General features: G+C 44.9%; 1 long non-coding RNA gene across 4 annotated transcripts in view; it reads right to left on the reverse strand.

Annotated features, from left to right (window-relative positions):
* Nucleotides 1-24,400, reverse strand: part of LOC133268353 (uncharacterized) — a 238,216-nt gene extending 213,816 nt beyond the window's left edge. For 2 of the 4 annotated variants that reach the window (XR_009743053.1, XR_009743052.1), the window contains exons 1-3: nt 24,327-24,400; nt 22,650-22,845; nt 21,528-21,713 (exon numbers count right to left, since the gene is read on the reverse strand). This is a non-coding gene — a long non-coding RNA (uncharacterized LOC133268353). Of the gene's footprint in view, nt 1-1,827; nt 2,328-20,767; nt 21,714-22,649; nt 22,846-24,326 lie in introns of those variants that run through there. The other 2 variants (XR_009743054.1, XR_009743051.1) reach the window with 2 other exon arrangements.
* Nucleotides 24,401-26,571: the final 2,171 nt, after the last annotated feature.

Raw genomic sequence — 26,571 nt, forward strand, 5'->3', positions numbered from 1 at the left:
TAAACCACAAGACCATTTCCTAGCACAGTTATCCTGAGAATGACAGGCAGAGGCAGGGCCAGGGCTGCCGGGTGCCTGGGAAGAGGCTGCCAAGTCCCAAGGATCACCATTGCTAATTGGCTCCTCTGAAATGAGCGTGACAGAGAGCCACATTTTCTCACCCACAGGTTTCGGGGTTATATTTAACTGGCCGAAGCAGAATTAAATGTCAGCTTGGCTGGAAGGGGAAAAAACAAAACAAAACAAACAACAACAAACAAAGTGAGAACTTGTCATTAAGCCGGGGGGGGGGGGGGGGGAGTCAGTGCTAAGCACATTGCGGGCGATGCCCACACACAGGGCTGGCAGGCACAGGCAGCCCTGACAGCAAGAAGGACCTGAAGGATTCATCCCTTTAAAACACACATAGTTTAGATTCAGGTTGTTTGTTTTGATATGTAAGTAACACAGGGGACCAGGAAGAGGGAGGACAGATGGTGGGAGCCTTTATCCCTTCTGATTTCTCTGCTGGATGTTCCCACCCCCTCAGTTTGATTGCAGCCACAGGTTTCCACATCCAGCAGCACCGAAGGCAGAAGCTTCCAGCAAAAAGGGGATGATGTGGTGAAGAGAGACAGGGACATCTGGAGCCACTGGAGGAAGTTTAATTCAGCTGGAGCACAGGTCCCTTTGGGGGTGATGAAAGACAGTGGAGGAAGGGAAAGAAGCAGTGTCTCTCCCACACACAGCACCCACTCCAAAACAGCCATCAGGGCTTCAGACAGCCACACACACACAATTCCTGGCATGGGAAAGACAGCTCCAGGCCTCCATCCTTCTACTCACTAAACCATGGGTTCAGGCTCCTTTGGGGCATGACACCAGAGGCAAAACAGCACCCACTCCCACAGCCTGCTGCCTATCCTCACACAGCCCTCCTCCTGCCTTCTTTGTACCTGTCTCCAGGTATGCAGAGGTGGAAACAGCCCTTGCCACAACTCTGAACAACAACCAACCCCTTCCCTTTTGCAGGAGGCAGTGTTGGCATCTCACAGGCTTCAAAGCCAATAGGGCCATGGGGCTGTTGGAGCACTCGGTGGCCCCAGATACAAAGGGGATATTTACCCTCTGCCAGATAGGGTAATGCAGGACATGTGCAGAGACACAGGGCACATCCAGCCGGATGTAGTTGTTCGCTTGCTTTGGTTCAGGGATGAGAAAAGGACTATATTACCAAGTTCATTCTGCAACCCACATAACATAGATCATTCTTAGGTCAGGTTTGTGAAGGTGAGACCAGGACTAACAAAAGTGAGAGGCATAGACCCCACCTCCCCCTCTCCCCCCAGTCATACTGGGCAGCACCAACTTGTCCCCACTCCAAAGTGTGCCCTATAGCTGTGCCTTATCCAGGGTCACAGACTGGGAAAGGAAAAGCAGGATCACAGGGAGTAATAAAGGGAGATCTTAAACCATGGGAGATTTGAAGCTTCGTGTGCATTATCTAATAGGAAAACCAAACTAGGAGTACAGGTATAATCCTAATTTTGCATTATAAGAAGTTCTTTCTAGGATTTTTTTTTTTTTTTAAATTCAGGGAGTCTCTTCCTCCTCCCATTCTCCAAACAAGAGAAACCATCAAATTCTGGGAAGGAAAGCTACTTCAGGAAAACTAGAAGCATCTTGTCCAAATGTAAGGTTTCACTTTCCAGTTTTAAGTGAAGCATTCCAGATCAAATAGAGTTTGAAATCATGCTATTCCAAATCAAAATGGACATTGCAAATGGAACGATTTGTTTTAATGCACTTTAACCTTGAGGAGAGTGACAGGGTTAAACTTCCTGGCACTATTGAATCAGAACTCCTTATCAATGGGAACAGGTTATTTTGACTATTCCATCTTAAACAGGAACCAAAACTTTCATGAGCCCAGCAAACTGTTGACACGTACAAGCTGTCTTCAGGCTGGCAGGTCTATTTTCTAACCACCCCTTCTTAAATGAAGATGGAAACACTAAGCCTCAGCTCATATGTCTACAGGCTTATTTTCTTTAGCTCCCATCTTTAAAAACTGGATGCCATAAATAGCCCAGGGTTTTCTCCCCCCCCCCGACGACTGCAACACAGCTTTTTAAACCAAACATTTGTAATTATCACAGCTGTAATAAGTACAATGTTTCTTCAAAGGGATTACATTGGACTGTGGTTTCCAGCATCGCTTTGTTGTCTGTTGTGAAAACTCCGCACCATAAATTAATTTGATTCTATTATCTTTCCGATGCAATCTGCTTTCTGACAGATCGGTTTTATCTTGGTTCATTCCTGTTTCTTATTGACAGCTCAGAGCACTGTTGAAGAGATGCGAGTTATTAATGTTGACAGGACTTGGAAACAGAATAACTTTTATCCAGCAATGTATCCTTTGCAATGTTTTTATTCCCCCTACTCTGGCTACTCTAAGAGGCTAAACAGAGAAATCAAACAAGCCGTACAGCTTGACTTTCCTGGAACCCTTTTCAGTTCTTTCTACAACGTCTTCCCACATCCACCGAGGATGTTATGGTATAAGGTGTTATTCATATTGGACAAAACTACTAAAACAATAACATACTGAAGGTTAAGCACAGTACAATCCTCTTGGAAACCCAAGCACTGGATGAAACAAATTAGAAGTTCATATTTTTACAAAATGATGTAAGCCTATAACGCAACCAACAAGAGAAACTCTGAGGAAAATTAGCAAAACAGCTTATATAATACCCAAGCTTAAGATAACACCTCACAATAGGTGAGAAAAAGAGGCATAAAGAAGTTGAACCTATTTAGCCAGAGGTACTTAGCTGGATAACTGGAAATCAGGCACCTCTCTACCTTCTGCAGGCCTGATCTCTGGGTTAAAGTAGGGAACTGAATCTAAGTGTTCTCCATTCTGCTTCACCACTATCCTCAAAACACCCTTCCATTCCACATGATTCATTTTGCCTTAAATGCCTATTAAATATTTTCTTGAAAACATTAAAGCCATGCAAGCAACACAAGAGAAGAATTAAACTGTCACACCTCTCCCTTTGCACCCTCTCTGCTGGAGCAAATAAATTCCAGACACCAAAACTTCAGCAGCAGCAGTTGCAGTTATACCAGGAACAGCAGATAAAACACCTCTAAATCGCTGTAATTCTCTATTCAGGTTCCCCTGCAAAAGCATTTTACAGCCACCCTGGGCTCATGCTGCACAAGATACCAGGATTTACAGCTGGGGATTTGAGCAAATCTGTAATTCCTAATGAATGGGAGAAGACTTTGTGTGCAGGGAGCATGACCCCCAGCAGCTTTCCTTTGGGTTTCTATCTCTCTTTTCAAAGTGTATCATGTTTATCCTGCCAGAGGCAGAGGGACCATGTGTCCAGGAATGGTCCACATAGACCCAGGATGGAGAAGTAACTATTCCTGCACCTAGAAAATTAACAGTCCCAGGTTCCCACCTGGAGCATGACATTTTCCCACTGGTCTCTGACAAGCTGCACCACTGGGAATACACCTCTCTAGACAGAGTGGCCGAAGAAGACCTTACCTCATATGCCTGGGGCTGCCTTGGTCTGACATGTCCCTACATTGACATTTATTGGGTCTTTTCCCTAGTTCTGTTGATTTACTTTGACCACTTCCCACATTCTTATCTTACCTCCAAAGGCCGTATTTCTTGGTATCTTTAGCAGTAGGCTCTTAAAGCTCCGCTGGCTTGCCTTCCAGTAGAGTTAATAGTACCTTTCCCCAATTATCTGGAGCCCTTGAGAGCCCCCTGTTATTACTGGAGTGTTTTTCATTAGCTGTGCTGGTTCCAGCCTACAGGAGAATAGAGCTCAGCACAGGAGTTGAACTGTTTTGGACAGGGCGAACAAGAAACCCTGTAACACAATTAGAAGTACCCACAGGGTAACATATAACTTTACTGTCAAGCCCTGAAATAACACAGCTAGCTAATGAAATAAAACAAACTTTGTTTTAATTAAAATTATGAACATTTTATCTCCCTCATTTTAGTCTTTAAATAGAGGCAGTTCAGCAGTCACAACAGAACAAGTGAAAAAAACATTTGTAAAGCAAGGGGCAAAGGCAACATCTCTGGGTTTGGAGCAACCTGCACCACAAACTCCTGCCTTTTCCTGAAGATAGCCTGCAGTACATGTGAATGAAATATTCCTAGTGAGGAGCTAAACCTAAAACACCCCAGGGATGTCTTCAGGGGCCCATCCTACCTCCAGATTCAGATTGAGCAAAGGATATTCCCCACATCCCAGGAAGCACCTGCAACTCCAGCAATGGGATGCAAACTGCTCAGGAGCCACCCAGACCTAAGAAGTGTGACCCAAACACAAGTGATCACAGTCTCTGTCTTGTAACACCCTGGTCCCTCATGCCTGAGGACAGCAGCTCCGCTGTCCTCACCCATCAGCAGCAGCTTGCTGGCTGGCAGCACTCCTTGTTCCTGTGCTCCCAGGACATGAGCAGTCAGCAGCACAGCGCTTCCTGCTGCCACCCCATGATCCCACAATGCTGAAATCAAGCCTGGCATCTTGCTGCCTCCTACCACCTGGACTATGTTGAAGACAGGTGGCAGGAACCTGATGCCTTATCCCCACACAGCATCACAGTACACACCGTGCAGATGTGCATGCTGACAGCAGGCACAAGGCAGTGCGGTGGAACAGGTCTGGCAGTACATGTCTTTGCCCCTCCAACCACTATTAAAGCCAGTTTTATTCCCATGTTTCCTGGCCTCTTTATCCAACAGCTGATTGCTTCTTAACTGCTCCCAAAAGCCTTGGAGAGGCCTAGAGTTACATGCGAGAGGGACACTACTGTGTTCCTCACACTTGATGTGGTTATTCAGCATAGGAATGAGCCTGCCTTGAGACACCCTAGCCTAACAAGATGTGTTATAGAAGCTGTACACACACAAATGGAGAAAAGGGAGAGGTGGTAAAAATAATCAACTTTCCTTTCCTTTACCTATAAACAGACATTCTGGCAAAAAGTATTGGGGCAAAAAATATTCCATGCTTGACCAGTGTAGATGAACAATGGAGGTCTGTGGAGAGCTACACTATATGATCAGAATCTGATGAAAAGCAGAAATTACCCAGGAAACTGAATCCCTTTGGTTGAAATCCCAGCTTTCTGTCAGAAAGCCTCCAACAGACTTTCAACAGTTTCAGTATATCTTTTTCTAAAGAACCAGTTTGGTATCTGCTGTAAATTAAATCTGGTCTCTTAATGCTCCATGTATGTGTCTACCACAAGTACATTCATTATAAATATAGATTAATTCTTCCACACACAAAAGCACCAGTGAAATTCAAAATAAGAACATACATTATGTAGATATAAATACATCTACCTCTTATTCTAAAATTCCATATAACCTCTGGATCGCCACATTTGTTTATTGCCTTTGGCATTCCTTAGCCATTTCTGCTTACATACAGTAAGCTGGGTAAGACAGATCATAACTACATAGGAAGGGTGATAGAGCAGGGCTGACCTGTTCATTGGGCTTTTCCTGTTCTTATCTGCTCCCAAGTCCACTGGAAGCATAGGTAAATAATAAACCATACTGCATCACCATTTCCAGAGCTGTTAAGAGTGAACAATATCGAAAGGTGCTCTGTGGGGAGCATTAGAAGATGTTCAGAAAGCAGATAGCTCCTCTTCCCATTTAAACAATCAGATCCCCAGCCCCTGATGTCTTGGGCAATGGACCCTAAATCACCTGCCCAAGCCCAGCATCTGTTTCACTGCTTTGAGACATCGGCAGTTTCCCAAAGAAACTGGCAGGATCAGTAGCTTGCTCTGGAAGTCTCCAAATGCAGAGCATGGGAAAAAAGAATCCTAAACCAAAGAGGAAGCAAGACCCAAAGCCAAAGAACATGAAATCAGCTGAAATATCCTCCCTTTCTTCCTGTGAGAAAGCTCACTTGCTCTGGAAGGGCAGTGATTCCATACCCAGAAGATGGGCAGCCTTCTTCAGAGTTTAACTAAATTCTTGACCTCAACCACTGAATCTGAAAGCCAAAGCTTTCAAGTTACAGGGAAATCTGTCAGTAAATAGGCAGGACTGTGGTATGCAACTGCGGTGAGGTCCTTGTGCCAGACTCAGCATTGCACATGAATTTGCTCTTTCTACAGGATCTAACTGGCAAGAGACCTGAGCTACCATGAAAACACAAGCAATGAAAGATACTTCTAAAGTGACCAGTGTAGGTGCCGCAAACCACAGCATGGGCAAATCTCTATAAGGCTCTTTGATGTTACATTGCTTGCTGATTAAAACCAGCTCAGATTTGCTTGCGTATACTGTAATTATATCTAGAGACAGCAAAGCATATGCTGTCTATGACAAATATTAGATGGTCTTTAAAAGCCAATAGGCTTCCAAAGCCAGAGCAGGAAAGATTAAGGAAAGAGGTGTGAAAGGAAAAGAGCAGAGGAATAGGAAAGAAAGTCTCAGAAGCAAACTCAGGATGTTAACACATAAGAAGTGATGTAAAAATAACATAGGAGGTCAGTTATCAGTGATACAGTTCACAATTCAGAACCTATTTATCTTAAACAATCTAAAATTATTCAATCCAATAAAAGCAACAGTTCTCATTATACACTTACTATAGGGAAGTATTATTTCTGCGTTGGCTTACAAATTGTCTCTCTCTCTTTCTTTCTCAAACTCATCGCAATCTTAACTAATACAAGTAAATCTCTGCACATGAAATATGAACCACTGGCAGCTCTAAGGCTCGCTTTTCATCCCAAGCCTAATGGGCAAAGCACTGTGATTTCATTTCACAAGCTTTTCCAACTGAGCTCAGAGTCAATCATTTGCCAGAGCTTGACTCTAGCAAACAGCCTGCTGGAGCCGCTGAACTCATGGGGCCAAATCCATCAATGGTGTGACTCCTCTGAGTTTACACTTCAGGCCAGAAACTAGTTTGCTCCAAAGCATTAAACGTGTCTCTCAAGACCTATGATCACAGAACATTGTCATAGCACTTAAGAAGTTATGGTATGTTAATTAAACTTGTCAAAATATATGCATGGCCCTGCCTCTGCTTCACTTGGATGTGCACAAGAAGCCAAGGAGTTCATTTATAACAAAGGAAACATCACTGCAGCTCCATGAGGTAGTGAAGAGGCTGTCCAGCGCTGTGGGACAGGCTTTCAGGTAGAAGTTGTGTCTTTGGCTCTCCAGCACAAGGCTCCTGGTCCTCCAGCAGTGCTACCAGGCTCAGTCACTCATTTAAAAGCCAGAATCAAACCCATGTATTTCCCATCCCAACCCATTTTCCCATAGCATTGGCACTTGATGACTCTTGTGTAGGAAGGGAGCTCCTGTAGCTCAACAACTAACATCAGGCAAAAATGGGCAAAGGGCCTAGGAGACTGATAGCAGAGTTTCCCCTATACCCAAGGGAAATGAGAGGTGCTACAAGTACACAAATACATTTTTTACCGACCAGTTTCAAGCATGGTGAAGATGAGGTGCAAACACCTACTGATTGAATTAAAGGCTGCTGCAAAAGGTGATGTGAATTGGACCCCAAAGCAGTGGATCCCAGGAGGAGCACTCCCAGGAATGAAAACTAAACACATGCTTATGCAGAAGAGCTGAAGCTCTGGTCATTTCCTCATCTCAAGAATGCTTTTTGTCTTTTGGAATTTCTTTCTGCAACAAACAGTGTAGAGCAGCAAGGCTACAGGAAGAAAGACACATCAGACCTTGACTGCTCTTCAAAGGGGCCAACAAGCAGGTCCTAGCCCCGTGGAAGTCTCAGGCACTGGTCTATAGGCACTGTAGAGCATCCCATGGTGGAGAGCAGCAGGACCACTGCTGAGAAAGCCAAGGTGGCACCATAGCTGTGTGTGAGGAGAACCCAATGCTTATCAAAGCACACCTGGAGCATCACCTTTTACACCCCATAGAAGGGCAGAGGACTTGGCATTACAACCTCACTCAACCCACTTCTGAAGTCTTCAGGAAAACCTGAACAGCCCAAAACAAGGTTTGCAAGAGCCAGATTCCCCCAGTCCTACCCACTGGACAGCCTCCTGACTGCTCTGCTCCCAGTGGTATAGGATCCTTTGGACCAAACCCTGTACCTCTTACAGCAAAGTCTGTAGCCACCACCATGTCCCAACCAAAGAGCTGCTGGGAGGAGTCGTTCCTCACAGGAATCACAGGGAACACAGGAAGTTTCCTTTAAAATTTAAATTTTTTTTTATTTTTTTTTTTTTACTAAAACTGCGATTTCCAAACATGGGTTAGGGGAATAGAAGGAGGGAAATGGATTGTCAAAAAATTCTTGTAGTGCTTTGTTTAAGTGCTTTGCTGGATCTGGATGCAAAGAAATTACAGAAAAAGTATGGACAACACTACAAAACATATTAGAATAATTTCAGCCCTGGGCAGAAATATTTCTATTCCCATTGCTTTTGATAATATATCATAAAATGCCAGTAAAAGCATTGTATGATAGCCTGTGAAAACAGTATCAAGTAAAGGAATACTTCACTACTGCTTTTTGCTTGACTACCCTAGAACTGCCAGCTACAAGAAAACATCAATTGCCAGGAGTAAGTGCATTAGTTGGAACACAAGGCTGGATTCCTCAGAGAAAGGCATTTTTGCTGAGCAAGAATGATTATTAAAATTCAAATCATGCAGCTTATACTTCAAATCCAACAAGCAAGAGCTTTCCATGGTTACCTTAAGAACACTTTCTTAACATTAAGATGAATTAATTGTGTATCATCTTAAGTCAATTATGCAGAACAAACAAAAATACCTGTGTGGATCTAAGAAAGAAAATAATATTTGCTTCCAAAAGAACTACATGGAGCATTCATTGACGATTCTTCTAGGTAGCTCTCCAGTTATTCACATTTAGCAGAGACCTGGCAGGAGCTAGCACTGCAGTAAAGAAGCCTGACTTGTGGCTAGGTCCCTGTTAATTTTCTCTCCTTGTTATTCAGCTCAAGTCTAGAATAAAACCCATACAAGAAAAAAAGGGCTGAAGCCTTAAATGATACCAGTTCTTCCACTTCAGATGGTCTCAGTCAAAAGATCAGTGTTAACTTGACAACATTAGGCATCCTGTTTGCTCTACAGTAGTTATTAATGACTGTAAACCCAGGAGAAGAGAGAAAGACAGAGAGCATACCACATCCCTTAGGTCCTGTTTCACCAAGACAACCCTGGATGCAAGCTTGAGCTCCCCTGCAGGGGCTCCAATTTACAATTGCCTCTCACAGAGATGCTTAGCACAATCTTCCTCAGAGAAAAGCCTGCTGAGGTGTAAGGAAGTACCTGGAGGTTGCACAGGGGATGGTAGCACACTTACAACCTGGTGAGCAGGACCAGAATAGCCCTGGGAAATCACAGGTTCAGGAGCTCAGCAGCTCTCTGCTCAGGGATGCTCACAGGCTGAAACAGGATAAGTACAGAAGGTCCCTCTCAGCTACCAGCCTGCAGATTGCATCCGTGGTCACCAGCAAGACAATGAACAGGAGAAGCAAATATTAAGCTTATCAAAGCAAGTGGCAGCTGGAGAATATCCTCAGCTTTGGCACACCTGCTCTACCAATTATTCTTATTCCTCCCTGTTCATTTCACCTAAACTCCTAAGCCTGTTCTTGAAATGCCAGAAGATAAAAAAGTGACAGTAACTAAACTCAGCATTTCACAAGCTTCACTGAACTTGGCAGCAGTCTCTGGACATCCTCAGAGCACTCAAAATTTAAGGCCTGAATCAATTCCTATTGGAGCTTTTCCATTCATTCAACAGCATAGGGATCAGGATGGTCAGTAAGAGGACAGGCAGGAGAGGGTAGCTACCCAGGATGTCTGGGTCCCTTTCCCGTCCCTATCCCCAAACTCACAGCCCAACAAGCCCCTGTACCTCCCCACAACTCTTCCCTCTTCACCACATCTTTAAGGGCAGCATTTGGCCATTTTAGCTGTTGCAGCTCTGCCCAAATTTCACTCTTTCAAAAGGGTTTCCCTCCCCTCCCCCAGTCCACAAGCTCAGAGACCAGAGATGAAGCCTGGGAAAGCCCAGCCCAGAAGAGAACATTTTGGATAAGCATGAATATGTAAAAGCAGGGTGTGGAGACTGCATGGGCTTTGCCAAAACCAGACTGCCCGGGTGCTAATAAAGTCCCATTTGACATCCCGAACTCCTGGAAAAACATCTTCACTTCTCCAGGGTACTTGAGAATAGCGGGGAGGTGGGAGGCAGCTAAGCAATAACAGCTTGTGCTACGGGATCAGGGCCTCCATCAAGGTCAAAGACACTTTTTATTCCTGGAACATCTCCAGTCCCTGGCCGCCCTTGAAACCTGGGAACATAGCCACCTTTGCCCCACCTTCCCTGGCCGTGCCAAGCCCAGGCTGGCCATCACCCAGGTTTGGGGCCACCAATTCTCATGTTTAAGTAAAATAAGGGGAAAGGGAAAAGAAGAACCACCGAGACATGGAAAGGTCAAGTGCCTGCGCCAAGGCTCAATGGCACATCAGTGGCAGAGCTGGCATTCAAGCACAGGAGTGCCTGTTTTCTACGCCAGTGCTAAGGCATCCAGACCACCCTGCTGCCTTGGAGACCACACCGCCTCTGTGAAATGTGTGGAAATTCGCAGGCATTTTCCCCGATTTTTACAGGGATTTTTTTTGTTGTTGTTCCACGCTTGGCTCACAGCTGTTTGCCAAAATCAAATTGCTGAGGTGTTTCTGTCTCTTTAAAACTTCATGAACAGACACTTGGACAAAAACCATCAGTGAATCGCAGCTGCGGTAGGGGGATTTGATTTAGCCATGGCAGGCTGAAAGCAAGAAACCCAAACCGAGATACAGCCTCATCCCTCTGTCATTCCATGCAAGGGTTTTACAGCCACACAACCACACTGACATCACCCACCACCTCTTCACTTGGTGTTCAGAGAACCAGACTGCTCTTTGATTTGATTAAAACAGCACTTTCTGCAATAATCATTCAAAATGAAAATAAATCAGAAAACATTCAGGCCTCCTCCTGTTCCAGTGCTATCAGGCTATGCTGCAGGCATATTTCAGTAGGATGATGGCAATCCACTCAGTTAAGCATCTGCACCTTGCATTCACACCACCTGTCCCATATTACCACAGCTTGTCAGCTTGCTGCTCTGCTTGTGAGACATCCACAGCCCCAGCGCCTGGAAAGCCAACCAGAAGCTCCTCCTACTCCCACTCGTCCTTGTCCAGGTGATGCATATGGTGCAGATGAGCCTCCATTCCTGCCCAGCATACCTGCCCTCAAGGTCCCTGCTGATCCCACAGCCTTCCCTCCAGACCACCCGTCTCCCTATGGACCAACCCCAGGGTACATCAGGTGCATCAGAGTAACAGGGAAAGATATCCAAAGCTTACCCTAGGCAGAGGCAATGCTGCAAGCAAAACACATGGAGATGCTATTATTTCCTCCTTAAAAACACCAACGCATCTGCAACCAAACCACATTCTGCAACTTGCCACAGAGGTTCTGCACAGCAAACAAAAGGTTAAACAAACAAACCCCGAGCGAGGTCTCAGGCTTGCCAGATGCAAGATAGAATTGCTTTCAGCCAGTGACATTTCTCCTTCCCCAGCTGTAGGTTCATATTTTTAATGTCAGATTGCAAAAATAATATAAAGGGAGGGGAGAAGGCAAAAAGAAAAAGCAAACATTTAGCTCACAACTGGATGGGAAATGAACTGGAAGCTCGCTTCTCCCTGGTGAAGAGAAGCCAGCTGGTGCATGCAAGGTCCTGAAAACCTGTCCGGACATCAGCAGAAGTGTGACCAGCAGCAATACCTCTCCCATAGCGGCTCATGCGTTTTCTCCTATCTCACTTCATCTCTCACTAAGCTCGAGCAAAGACACGCTATTGCAGATTTATCGCCATCTGAAAAACATTAAATATCTCAGGGTTTCGAATATTTGCAGACAGCTGAAGAAGTGGCGCTGATGGAACTGTCTCTTTCTGGCATAAAGCTATCAATTTTCCATGAAAGTTGAGGCCTGCTTTTTATTTCATTTTATTTTTTTACCCCTGGTAAAATACTAACAAATGACTTACTCCCCTTTTAGCAAATGCGAGGGAAGCGGACAGTCATTATTACCAAATGTGTGCACGCACAAGTAACTAAGGGAAAATAAATCCCATTTGAAGGTTAATTAACTAAGGCAGGGTCACAGCTTGACAATCTGCCCTCAGTAAAGGGGAGGCACAATGTCGGAGGGTCTATGTAGCAGAGCCATAATGAATTGTGACTTGAGGCTTGTCTATGCAGGGAAATTACTGTGCAGTGAGCTACAGGCTGAATTTATAGTGCTCACTCCACATTTATAGCATTAGATCCTTTGTGTAGACTAATTAGGAGCTAGTTTACTTAATTTACCTTCTGACAAATGCTTCTTTGCACAGAAGCTCACAAGAGTATACTGAGCCCCATCAACTCTTTGTTTTTCGCCTGCGCCGCTGGCTTTGCACATTGACTAGCAAGTCTACACCAGGGAGCAAGAGAAGGGTTAGGAGAGACATGTTCAGCCCCCAGCATGTAAGAGCTTAAGCTTGAGCTCGATACCCTTAAGTATCCCCAGAAAGCCCCCAGGTCTGGACAACAGCAAGTTTGCAACCACCATCACTTGCGAGAAAGCTGAGGATGAAGGGATGGAGAAGTCAGGGTACATTTGTCATCCCAGCATCATGTTCAAACCACTGCCCACCCTATCCCTGCCTGTGGCTGTGGTGCCTCTCACAGCCTCCTGTTCCCAACAAAGCAGGAAAAGCCACAGCAGTTTAGCCCAGGAGGCTGCAGGGAATCAGAGTAGTGGCAGCAGAGAGCCATGCTTTCATGCAAGGCACCAAGGAACTCTGGTGGAGGGGAATAGGTCTGAGCCCAGCCTAGATTTCTTCAAGGAAGTTTCTAAAAAGGATCAGCTGGCTTCAATTCCATTCTGCCTGGCTTCTTGGCCAACCTGAAGGGCACCAAGCCAACATCAGGCCACCTCAGTGCTTAGATATATCCACCACAGAGGTTTTGCACAGCTATTCTACTTGCACCCCTTTGCCATAAAACAAGGCCTTAGTATAGGGTCAGCATGCTGCAAAGGTGGGTTTTGCTGAGCATCAGCCAGCAGAGGGGTACAAGGGCCAGAGCTGGCATAGGCAGCAGGAGGCTAGTATATGTGACAACACCCTGCTCCCAGGCAGTGACTGACAGCTATCTAAAGCCAAGTCTTTAAGGTGGCTTTGCAGATGCAGGATCACACATGCAAAACTAGTCAAGACACCAGGTGCCAGAAGTGCTGGGGAAGGTCAAATATGCCATTACCAGCTAAAAACAAACACATCTTCTGGCATTCTGGCCTTTTGAAGCACCATACAGGCAGGGATATTAGCAGATGTCAGGAGGAGGAGGAGTGGGAAGAGCTGTCAGTGTGGGATCTGCTGCAAGCCCCAACAGGGACCTCTAAAAAATCATTTCACCTCCCTGTGCTGCTCTTCCCCTGCAGAAACAGAAGGCAAGTGACCTCCTCTGGGGGGGGGGAGAATTTTCCACATCTTAGGGGGTAGGAAAGCTCTGATAAGAAACAATTCAAGCCATGGTTTCCTTGGTGAAGTGTGGCTACTTTCACACCTCACTTCCCCACGTAACAGAGAGGACAGCTGTGTTTCAGGGGTAACTGCAAGGTGCAACGCATCCCTTCTGTCCAACAGGGTCTCCAACACAGTGAAACAGTGAGACAGCCAGTGGGGGACATGCCATATGGTGGGCTAAAAGCTCCCCCTTTTGGGGAGATCCCTTTGGAGACATCTCCAACACAGGGAGGTAGTGTCTGGCAGTCATATTTCTGTGCTGAAACCAGAGACTGGCAATCATTTCTGCTCTTATCTCTCATTTGCTGTAGAGCTAATGAAAAGGGTTCACTATTAACGTTCAATCACACTCCTCCCCTTGTGCCTTGGAAGTCCACCATCCTTGTTTGCGGCAGCAGTTTGTCATTTGCCACTCTCTCGCGTTATAGTTTTTCTCCTCCCAAGCTGTGGGTTTCACTAAGCTTCCGAAACAGCTGCTTTACTAAAAAGGAAATGCTTAAAGCCAGCTTGACTACAAGGTGAGCCCTGCTGAAGGCTTAAGTCAGTTGGTGAAAATATTGTCTTCTTTCCAGTGGTCCAAAACCCAAAGGACATAGAGATAAAGCCACCAGAGAAACTGCTGAAACGAGAAACAGGCACACAGGCCACAAAGACAGAGCAAACCCCAAGAGGCACTGTCTAAGCAAAACCATATGTCAGTCTCAGGAGATACATTCCTATCCGGCACCCACTAGTGTGCTCGCCAAGAGCCTCATACAAGTCCCTCTTTCAGCACAGAAACATCCCAAGTGACCTGTACAAAGTGGTAACACCAAGCAAGCCATTCAAAAAAGACCTCCTGAGTCTCTGACATGAACCTTTTCTTTACTTGAAATCTACCTTGCTTTTTTTCACCCTGCCCTCCTCACCATTTTCTTTACTTTCAATACATAAATGTTCTTTCATTATTCACTCATAATTTGCTGTTACTCGAGGCTCTTTACTTTCCCCTACTCTCTCAATCTGAGCACTGAAGTATCAAGCACTCACAAGCTTTCACAAACATCACGCTACAGGCACTGACCAATTCCCTGTGAAATCAATTTCAAGATGATGTCATCTACCTGGACTTGCACAAAGCGTTCAACACTGTCCCACACAACATCCTTGTCTCTAAATTGGAGAGACATCAATTTGATGGATGGACCACTCAGTGGATAAAGAACTGGCTGGATGGCCGCATACAAAGAGTTGTGGTCAATGGCTCAATGTCCAGCTGGAGACCAGTAACGAGTGGGGTCCCTCAGGGATCGGTCTTGGGACCGGTCTTGTTCAACATCTTCGTCGTTGACATGGACAGTGGGATGGAGTGCGCCCTCAGCAAGTTTGCCAATGACACCAAGCTGTGTGGTTCAGTTGATACGCTGGAGGGAAGGAATGCCATCCAGAGGGACCTTGACACGCTTGTGAGGTGGGCTGATGCCAACCTCATGAAGTTTAACCATGCCAAGTGCAAGGTACACCTGGGTCGGAGCAATCCCAGGCACAGCTACAGGTTGGGCAGAGAAGAGATTCAGAGCAGCCCTGCAGAGAAGGACTTGGGGGTGTTGGTTGATGAGAAAATGAACATGAGCTGGCTGCAGTGTGCGCTCGCAGCCCAGAAAGCCAACCGTATCCTGGGCTGCATCAAAAGGAGCTTGACCAGCAGGGCAAAGGAGGTGATCCTGCCCCTCTACTCTGCTCTTGTGAGACCTCACCTGGAGTATTGTGTGCAGTTCTGGTGTCCTCAACATAAAAAGGACATGGAACTGTTGGAACAAGTCCAGAGAAGGGCCACGAGGATGATCAGGAGACTGGAGCACCTCCCGTATGAAGACGGGCTGGGAAAGTTGGGGCTGTTCAGCCTGGAGAAGAGAAGGCTGCGGGGAGACCTGCCAGTATCTGAGTGGGGGCCTATAGGGATGCTGGAGAGGGACTCTTCATTAGGGACTGTAGTGACAGGACAAGGGGTAACGGGTTAAAACTTAAACAGGGGAAGTTTAGATTGGATATAAGGAGGAAGTTCTTTACTGTGAGGGTGGTGAGGCACTGGAATGGGTTGCCCAGGGAGGTTGTGAATGCTCCATCCCTGGCAGTGTTCAAGGCCAGGTTGGACGAGGCCTTGGGTGACATGGTTTAGTGTGAGGTGTCCCTGCCCATGGCAGGGGGGTTGGAACTTGATGATCTTAAGGTCCTTTCCAACTCTAACTATTCTATGATTCTATGATGTTCCACCATGAGCCCTTTCACCAGGATGCACAAGGAATTAAGGGGATGGAAAAATAAAGTGGATTTGCAGTTTTATTTCCAACAGTCTGTTTCAAAGTACAGATTCACATTCAACACTGGATATACACATCGCATGCCCATGTAGATGGCCCCTTCTCCATGAAAAACAGCCTAGGGAATAAAATAGGTATAAAGCTACATACTCTGCAGGCTGGTCCTATGATGTCACAGCCCACCGATGTGTGCATACTGTCATATATTTACCTACTAAAATATAAATAATATTTTATGTAGGAGTCCATTTACAAGGCAGTGTTTATGCAGAAATGGGAGTGCCTGTTCTGCAGGAGAGAGGGGAGGTTAAAAGGGCTGTGTTGCTGCACTGATTTACAGGCTGCCCAATTTAATTAGTATTTGAATATGATTTGGGGGGCTGTGGGTGGTCATTCACAAGGGAATGCCAATATCATTATTAGAAGGCTTTTCATTTATTTCACATGGTCATTTAGCTGTCTGAAATCCAAATACATGAAACTGCCAAAAACCAAAAACATCCTTTTCAGGTACATTTGTATAGCACCATTACCCATAATACCACAAGAAGCAGGTAAGAACCTTTATTCCTCAACCACTAAGGGCAAGACTGTAACAGCCATTACACAGACACATGCTTTGGGGAACAAAGGAGTTCAGTGGCCTTCTCCAGCACAAGGAGAACAGTGGCTTCCACTGATGCTGTCCTGACCATGAGGTTCCCCTCCCTCACACCCCCACCCACCTCATATTTCTATGCTGTGTGTGCATATAGACTTACTCTTATTTTAAGAACATTAATATATACATTTGAAAACCCAAACCATTAAAAAGTAGTTGGCTCGGACTTTTACTGGAACACGTGCACAAATATGTTGTTTGGATATTTTTACGGCCATTAACTTTTCCATATATAACCCAGACCTCCCATTAGGTGTTGTGAACTGGATCACCTCTTTACTTGCCAAGTTATATTTCAATTAAATTAAAGTCACCTTTGGTCCTAATGAACCCCTGTTGTTTGCCTAATGACATGATTAATTCCAGCTGCAAGAAGTGATATTAGCCTGAATGGGTACATGGTTGAAGACTGATTCTCTTCCAAGATTTATGGGTGCTAGAAAAGGCTCCATAACTCATGTTGCTGAGTGTTACTTTTCAGGCAGTAAGCAGAGGCTTCTGTCACAACAGGCCTCCACTAGGGCTTCAGAAACTGGGATTCACCAGAAATTTGTTCCTGTGGTAGGAACTTAACATAATTCTTTGCACACAGATATTCAACTTCTTCCTTCCAAGGCTCAGCAGAAAGGGAAGCATCCCAAGGATCTTGAACCTGGTGACAAGCACCCTCACCTGGAAAGCAACAAAGCCAGAAGATATTGTAGCCTGTACTCTTCATCCACACCCTCAAGAGATGAAGGGATTCCCTTCAACCATGTTACCACAATCAACTTAGATGGTCCAAAAGAGAAAAGCAAGCAGGGACCAGGTTTGGTCTTTGATCTGAAGAGTGCTGAACGCCGGTTCTAAAGTTTTATTTTGCATCCAAGAGTGGCTAGATAACATGGAAAAGTAGCACTGGAAGTAGAAGCCTTAGGCCACCAAAACCTCAAGTCTCTCGCACACATTTAAACATGCTCGGAAGAGAACAGCTCAACCTCCTTGAGAGACCATACTCAGTGCTGAACTCAATGCTATTAGAATGGTCTTAGACACACCTGAAACACATCTACTGGATCTTCAGGAGATGCAGACACGAGAAATTTAGCTATCCACCTGTAGGATGAGGTCTCAGCTTTGCCAAAATGGAGCTGCCTCAGTGCTGTAGCAGGATCCAGACTTCAGGTGCCCCAACACTTAAAAGCAAAGGTCCATTCAAATACAGAACCTCTCTCTGAACAATTTCCTATGAAGCAAAGATTTCCATGATCAACAGCCATGGATGAGCTTGTCATTTGTGGCTATATCTAATCCCCTTGTAGCCCACTTGTACTCATGGCCATGATGGCATCAGATGGCAGAGTCCCACTTGTTATTACCTCTGGTGTAGTAAATGCAGGTCTCTGCCAGGGCACAGCATGGTGCTGGAGGAGTTGTGTCAGCTCTGGCCACAGTATCCAGATGCTGACTGTACCACTCCATGAGATCCAAAGAAAAGATCATAGTGACCTGCAAAGCTCATGGCTTCTTTTATTTCACAGGTTTACAGGTGAATTTGTGACCAATCCCTACTCCATTCCCATCCCCTCCTCCACTCCATACCATTAAGGCCATAGAAATTGCTTCGGTAGTCAAAAACATGACTAGATTACCAGTCCTTTTATTAGTGCCAGTGGCAATCCGATGCCATAACCCAGCCTGGCCACTTGCTTCACACCTTCCCAGTGAGCATAAGCTGTCCTTAGTCATAGAGATGTCAATAGCACTGTCTTAGTTGTGGAGATTTCCAGAGAAGAGGGGGAGCTTAGCAAGTCTGGCACCACAGAAGCTAAAGCAGAGTTCAGACTGTCCAGAGATGGAACAGGATAAGAACAGATGGAGAAATCTCAGCTATATAAAAATTTTTGTCTCCTTATCCTCAAAAAACTGTCATTACAGAGAAAACTGCTGCCACATACCTGCTTTAGGATTGTATCTGTGTGAGATGATACTTACCACTGACATCCAGAGCAGTCCTTCCCTAATAATCAGCCTATAGGATCAGTTCTGAGGAGAATTCTCACATGTTTAAACCCATATTGATCAGGAATAGTTCAAGCTGGATGGAGTTTAAGATAGATATTAGAATAAGGCCTATGATTTTACAGGCATCAGGGTAGCAGAAGTAAATATCCATTAGTCCAAGGTTCAGAACTATCTTACTTCATACAGAACTTCAATACAAGTAACAGACAAAATACATTATCATATTCAGTTCCCCTGACTTCCCTACCTAGACCAGGACTGCGCTTGAGCAAGAGTGAAAAGGCAGAGCCAAACCATATTACATATAACTCTGCAAAGAAATACAGAGGTTCAACAGTCACCAGACAAACCCAAGAATAACCATTACATTGTGGAAAGTATTTGCCATTAAAACATTTTTCATTAAAAGTGGCATTCCTGACACTTCTGTCCTCGTGAAAAGCAATACCAGCCTCACATCAAAGTCTTAAAGAAGAAGTTTCCATTGCTATAATTGACTTCTCTGTTGAAGTTGTGTTGTTCCCCCTTGTACAGAAAATCTCAGCAAGGTTTCCAGGCAGCCAGAAAGTTGTCCTGTTCCATATTTTTGGAGGAATTTGTGGTCACAAGGCAGCTAGGAGAACTTTAAGCTATATCTAGTGTGCAGAGGAAACGTGGGGTAAACACCTACCTCACTGGAACCAATGGTGTGCTTAATGAAAGGTCCTGCTCAACCTATAAGCAAGCTTTGACACTGGAGCAGCTACATAGTCTATCTGTTGACCAACAATTGCCAGAGGACCACAGGAGAGTTAGAAATAATGCAAGAAATAGGCTTGTACAGCATGTTAGGCTTGTACAGCATGTTCCTTCTCCTGATACACCTTTTCTTGCAAGCTTCATTATTGACTTACAAAATCAGATGTGAAGAGCCTACAGAATGAGGCAAAATCTGAGACAAGTAATCTAAAAGGAAACCCAAGAAGGAAACACTCATCACAGCTGACTTCTAATCCAGCTTGGTTTCAAACCTGCCATTACTCCAGCAGGAAGAGACCCTCATACATAAATCAGTACTGGTCCCAGCAACTACAAATTCACTTCTTCCAGGCAGGCACAGCCCTGTTATTTCCCTGAAGTCTGTTTTTTGGGTTGCTAACACATGCAGATTATTAGATCAGCCACTTCAGGAACATGCCCCACATGAGAAGTTACTGTAAAGTCTTCTGGTTTGTGTGCTGCATCTTGGAGACATGACAGGGCAGGCAAGACCCTCCAAAGTAACTAAAGATCTAGAACAGAACTTAACCCAGTTACTCCTGCATTGAGCCCAGTAATTTCCAACTGAACAGGACATCTAAGAGAACATTCCTTCTTGTTTTAAGACCAAAGACTAAGATTACATGATTTCTCTTTGCAGCTTACGCCTCACTAATCCTACTTCGAATACAGGTCTGGTATCCAGGTACTATTTTTGTTCACCCACACCAAGGATATGAATTAGTACATTTTCTCCTGGTGATGGCAACCTAAATACTAACAAAGTCATAGCTTCTTTGAGATGTCAATACTTAACTTTGTTCTCTTAACATGAGCTAACTGTAAAGACACTGATGCAATGATGGTGTTGATTTCTCCATTCTCCTAAAAATGTTGAACCCATTCTTCCAATTTTTCTGCCCCTTGGCTAGTCTTTACCGAGCTTAGACCAAAACTGCTGTGAATTGGCTGAGGAAGGGGCAGAAACAAAAGAGTAAAATAAAGGAAACCTCACTTGTGTCTCTCAATGCAAAGGAAACAAAGGCAGTTAAACTACTCTATGAACATGGAAATAAACCAGCTAAACACTACAAACAGCTGAGAACTGGATGAATCTTGTGCCTGCTGCTGCCCAGAGAAGCACTAGATCAGAGAAATGAGAAACCATTTTGGACAAGAACATATGAAAAATTAAGATTGCAAGACAAGTTTCATTGGATTCTTTGCTCAGAAAAAATCTTGGTTTTCTTCATTAAAGCAGAATTTTCTTACATTTCAGGAAATGGGTCAAAAACTGCCTTGCCACTTAAGCTGCATATTACCAGGATACAATCCAGAGCTCACATGTCAGAGACCTGGTCAAGAGATTGTGATGCAGCTGCTCTCATTCCCAACAGAAGACATCCTGCCCAAGTAAAAGGCACCATCTCAGCTCTTCTGCTGCAAAGCCAAGTACACCAGATTGGTGACCAGTGGCCCTCCACTACCCCTATAATACCTGATCTAATGCTGCCTTCCTGCATCAAAGCAAACTTGAGTAGTGCCCATATTTGTGGGCTCTGGCTTCCAGGATCTGGAGCTGATGTTGCCAGAGACTGGATTCTCTTTATAAAAGCCACGTCCTGTTTTGCTACTGAATCTTTACCCAGCAAAACTCAATCTTTGACACATCTCCCCATGTCTACCACTTAAATATCACTGACACATATAATTAACCCCAGGTCAAACATACCACTCTTAACATTTTTGACAATCTGGTTTCAGCTGTTGTAGTGAAGGTCTTTGATTGTGACAAAGATGGGTAACAGACATTAACACATAAGCAGGGTCAAGAATTATCTGCAGAAAGTTTTTCACCCAAGCAGTGAGGATTGTAATCTGTATTTTAATTGCTAAAGAAAAAGGGATTTGTTAGGATTGGTGTCTCTGTACTAACATAAAACATGCTTACACATGAGGAATAATTTTATATGTAGAATAAAATATTACACAGGCTTAAGTAAGGCCCAAAACCATCCAAAACTGGATCTAAAGCTGAACCAGGCTGCCACAGTCAAAGAGGCAAATCACCCAGAAGGGGTGTGGGAATGAAACCATCCCCAGATTTCTTCAAGGCCTGCTTGAGTCCCACTGACATCTCCATTCCTTACCAAACAAGATGCCCAATGCCCACAAACCTGGGCAAACAGCTGAGTGAGAACATGCTAGGAAACCTCATCAGAGCATGAAGTTAACAAGATGCATTCCCCAGCATTTAGTAGCTTCAGTTTGAATCTGGTTTTCTTCCTGTGCCATTAGACACTGCTCAGCCCCAGGACTTTGTGCCAGATGCAAGGATTACCCAGTGAAGTCTCCAGCTAATGCTGCATGGACAGGCACATTAGATGAGCACAGCTCCTGCTCTACTTGTGCCTAAGCCCATCCAGAAGGGGGAATTCCCAGAAATCCCAGATGTTGCAAACACATCCTTTCCCAAGAGGAAAATAAATATTTTCAACATGGTTTCACAGAGCCAAAAGGCCTGGTTTGCTGAATTAGTGTTTGATTACACCCCCGCCTACGCCTGATCTCCTTCACCACTCATCCACCACCCCAGTAGCACCTGTAGCAAACCACCACATCTGTCCTAAAATAATATGGCTGGATAAGCAAAACAAAAATCAGACCTCAAAAGCAGTTTCACACAGTTACACAGTACTACTGCCACTCCAGACTCTTTACAAGCAAATCACAGAGTCACATATATTTCTCACTAAGTTTGCCCACTATGAAATCTCAATGCAGGTGACCTTCTCCTATCCCACCAGCCTGCATTACTACATGGGACAATTTAGCAGGCAACACAAATACATCCAGTCCCTTATCCTCAGGAGACTCCAAACACTGTTTCTAAAGGTTCACACAATGTAATAAAACAAACATTTCTTTGCAGCAAAAAATTTCACATTCCAATAATGTTTCATTTGAATAGAAAAAAAATTTTCATTTTAACACAAAACATACATCAAAACAACTTTTTAACCTTCCCTTTGACAATATAAATAAAAGTAACCCCATCCACGTTTCATCTCAGTCCTCAAACCTAGAGGAAGAGCCCTGTACATCAACCAAAGCTGCCCTCAACAGCACTGCAAAGAACTTAGCCAGAATGAATTCTTGAAGCACCACAGGAGAACTGAGGAGAGATATGAAGAGGATAAAGCTCCACATGGGTACAACAGAGCAATAGCAATAAATACATGACAACAATCAGCTTCACCTTTAGATTTATCTCTCTGAGTATAGTAGATATTTCTCACCTCTGAGCCCATGATGGATGGAGACACACAAGGGCAAGACATCAAGCTGGCTGCCTGGCATAGCTGGTGGAGCTTCTTCTCTTCTTTTGGAATAAAACATGTCCCTGTGTCTTTACCTTGCAATCCAGGTCTGGGTTACAGCTAGGCACTGCTGTCCTGTTGATCACTGATCCCAACTGCCAACACCCCAGGGAGCCTGGGCAGAAGACAAAGCAGAGACCCATCACTAGCTGCCCAAGACCTGCTCCTCCCCAGAGACCCCAACCATTCAATGATGCTTGTGACCAGCATCTTTCTAAACCAAGCCCTGGTGGGTACGTGGAACATGGACTGCCATGGAAATAGAGGCTTAAAAGCTGCAACCAAAATCACCTTGTAGAGAAGTAGAATAATACAGGGCAGGTTCTTCCCTTTCTCAAATGACATCCCAGCTGAAGTCTCCTCCTGGAGATGGAGGCTGACACTCCAGGCAGACTTTATTAGCTAACACTTTTCACTGGGGATACCCATAGCTAAGCCCAAAATGGATCTGCTGGCAGTGCTCACCCCTTGCTGTCACATTGCTGGCACCTGGCCATACCCCTGAGTAAGAAAGCAGACAAAAGAACAGAGAACATTAGGGGATGAACTCCTGGAGCAGCAATAGGCTCATGCTGGAGTTCCAGCCCCTTCATTTGCAAATCAGTTCTGACTGACACTATGGCAACTGGGGCACAAGAGTCTTCCTCCTCCAAGGGGAGAAACAGAGTAGCTCCATTCCCATTGCTTATTTTTTCATGCTCAGCACTAAAAAGCTTTATCCAGACTGCAATTACTTCATCATTGACATACAGCACAGACAGGTTTGGGGGGGGGGGGAAGGAAGAAAAAGAAAACCCCATATTTCTGAGGTTCTAGAATGCAATAGAAAGACTTCTGAGCATGCAGGTAAACTCAGTTTAAGACCCTCCAGTCGTATTACAGATATTTTGCTAAGCTTTGTTTCAAAAAGTGAAAGGCGCATTCTTCCACAATACCACTGTTTGCATCCCATAAACTTCAAGAAGGAGCAATGTTTACTCTTGAAAAGCTATTTTGCAAATACTTTTATCAAAAAGACTAGGGGAGTCTAATCCTTTTACACTGTTTTTTTTTCCCCTCTCCGACCTCCTTTATCTTCCACCTACCATTTTAGTAAGGCAGAAGAGGAAATAGCAGTTATTCACCAAAAATTCAGCTCATGCTTAAAAAAAAAAGCAAACCATTAAAAATAGCTTCTGAAAGTGAGTGACACATTTTTCTCTCCCACAAAAAAACTCCAGGTTTTCCAAAATAACATTAAAAAAGCATTCAACCAGCTTCCTTTACTCAGTATTAACCTGTCTCTCTCTCTACAAACAGGGCTCCACATTTAAACCTCTTCTAAGAGATGCATAACAAACCAACATTAAGCTTGTTTATTGTTACTTACTAGCTCAAAAGTTTCTGCTTCCCAGCTAAAACACCAGCCTGCACTCACAAGCTCAGAAGAGCTAGATCCAAGGTCAGGCTCCCTAAGCCCAAAGCCTCTTTAACTTTACAACCAACAAATCCATCGCTGGTGAATGTCACAGAGATTATTTTCTAACAGCAGAATGATATTGCTGGCCTAATTGGAGGACAAGCAGACGAAATACTCGCAGAGAGCTGGCCACTAACCTAGCTTTCCTATTCTTCCTCTCCAAGCAAAGCACACTCTTCCATCCTCTCCCCATGCTCAGCACCTTCAACTGTAGAGAAAAGCCTGCTCCAACTGGAGGGTGATTTATAGGAGAGGTGTCTTTGGGTGGAGCTTGTCAGGACAGGGAGGGGCTTGTTATGAAGAGATGGGGCTAAAACATACACAGAAGGTGGTCACCAATGTATGATGGACAGCATCAGGAGCATCCCTGCCCTGGCTCTAGAGCAGCACTGCTCTGTAGGGTTTGGGTTCTTTAAGTGTTCTTCTTCAAGTGCATGGCCCACATCAATGTCATGTACTGCCTTATGCATATTAAAGGCAAAGCCAGGCTGGATGCCAGCACGTTGTTCAGCGCTTCACAGCAATAGTTGGCCCATGTTACTGCCTCAAAGTTAGAGGGTGCCTGCACGGATTCCTTGGCCAGGATGTTTGTCTCAATAGCGTTCAAGAAATAGAGGACTCCAAGCCAACTCCTACAATCAAAGTCTCCAGTATTATGCCCAGTAGAATCCACACTAAAACTGCTGCTGAGCCTCATCCAAGTGCTGGCCTATGAAAGTAGGAGAGAAATTCCCCTGTTACAGTTCAAAAGCTTAATTTTAGTTCATGAGTGCTGAAGATTGATCAGAAGAGATGGGAAGCATCAAACATACCTTGATTGACTCTCGTCTCCACTGAGCTGAGCTCTGCCACATGCTGCGTTTAAACTAGGTTGGCCATAAGCCTTCTGGATGCTAGCATGGAAACTGCTCCATGGAGGCAGGAGCCCTGCCAGGGCTTTGGTAGGCTCTGTGTGGTATTGCTGGGGCTTTCCACCTAGAAAGGATCATTAAAAACTGTGCTTTTCAGGGTCTGTGCTAGAAACTGGGATATAGAGCATCCCCATGCAGCAACAGCTCACCAAATAAGTTCATGTTCCCAGTAACAGAGCTCTGCCTCTTCAGCCCTCAGAAACAATGATCGCATATGAAGGTAGAAGGACCAAGAGATCAATGGGGTCTTCTTCAGCTCTACCTCCTTGAGGCTGCATAACCCTGGGGAACAGACCTTGAATCAAATCTTTCTTGTGTCCTGGTACAAGGCAGCACAGGCACCAACAGGGTTTCCAGGTAATGCTGCATTCTCCTGAGAAAGCAGCATCTCCAGCTTGCTTTGCCGATAGAAATACTCCAGCCAAACCATGAATGACGAAGGTGTATCCGGGATGTTCAGAAATTAAATGACACTAAGTGGTGCTAAAGCTAAAATCTGTTTTCATTACAATGAGGTGAAATAAAAAACTTTGCCTGCAAAAGCAGGTGTCTACTACTTATATATATATATATATATATGTGTTGTCCTTCCCCTATAACAGTATAAAAAAACACTTTGCTCCACAACTCCCTTGCAAGCACTGCGTACCTCTGAAAACCACGCCCAGACTAAGTTATTGAGAGCCAATTATTTCCCTACCATGCAAATCAGGCTCTAATGAAGCCAAAACAGCTCAGTGTTGCCAAAGTCAGGGGAGACCAAAGTCAGGGGAGACCAAGGATGTCTGTGGGCACTCGCCCTCTGCCTGATCTCAGAGCTGTGAACATGCCCTGGGAGCATTAACCCATGTAGGGCAGGAGAGAAGGGTGCAGACAGCAGGATATGGGGTTAGGGCAGGTGGAGAAGTGAGCGCACAGCTTCTTTTCAAGCTGCCACTGCAGCACCTTGGCAAGAAGCTCTCCAACTCACAAGCCTCCCCACTTTACAGGCTTGAGGTCTTCTTTGTGTTATTTCAGGCACCATTTGCTAAGGCACAGCCAGCGTCCAAATAGCTTTTTTTACAACCAGATGCAATACACCAAGCGTCTCTACACACAGACACAGATTTACTGGAGGGTGGTGGGAAGGGGACCAGGTCCCTGCCTCACCCCCACACTTGCATGTCCTGATGCAATACTTGTGCACTGCTGTGGCATCCATGCATCCTTCCCCAAAACACACTGGTTGCAGACACTTGATGGCTTGGCTGGGTTCTGGTGGCTTTTGCAGGAGGAGGTTGGGGGGTTCATTCAAGGATATCCAAACTATTTAAAATATACTACCACATTCCTTTATGCTACAGTGGCTGGGGAAATACTGCTGCCCTTTCCCTATACAGCACAGCAGATGTGGAGTCAGGAGCTTGAGCACAGCTTTAAACCATTGCTGTAGATGCTCCAGCTTTACTGGTTTCCCTCAGGTCTCTGCCTT

Source organism: Pezoporus flaviventris, unplaced genomic scaffold (assembly GCF_033815535.1).
Source record: "Pezoporus flaviventris isolate CSIRO_AGI_PZ_B2104156 unplaced genomic scaffold, CSIRO_AGI_Pfla_v1 ptg000013l, whole genome shotgun sequence".
Classification (NCBI taxonomy): Eukaryota; Metazoa; Chordata; class Aves; order Psittaciformes; family Psittacidae; genus Pezoporus; species Pezoporus flaviventris.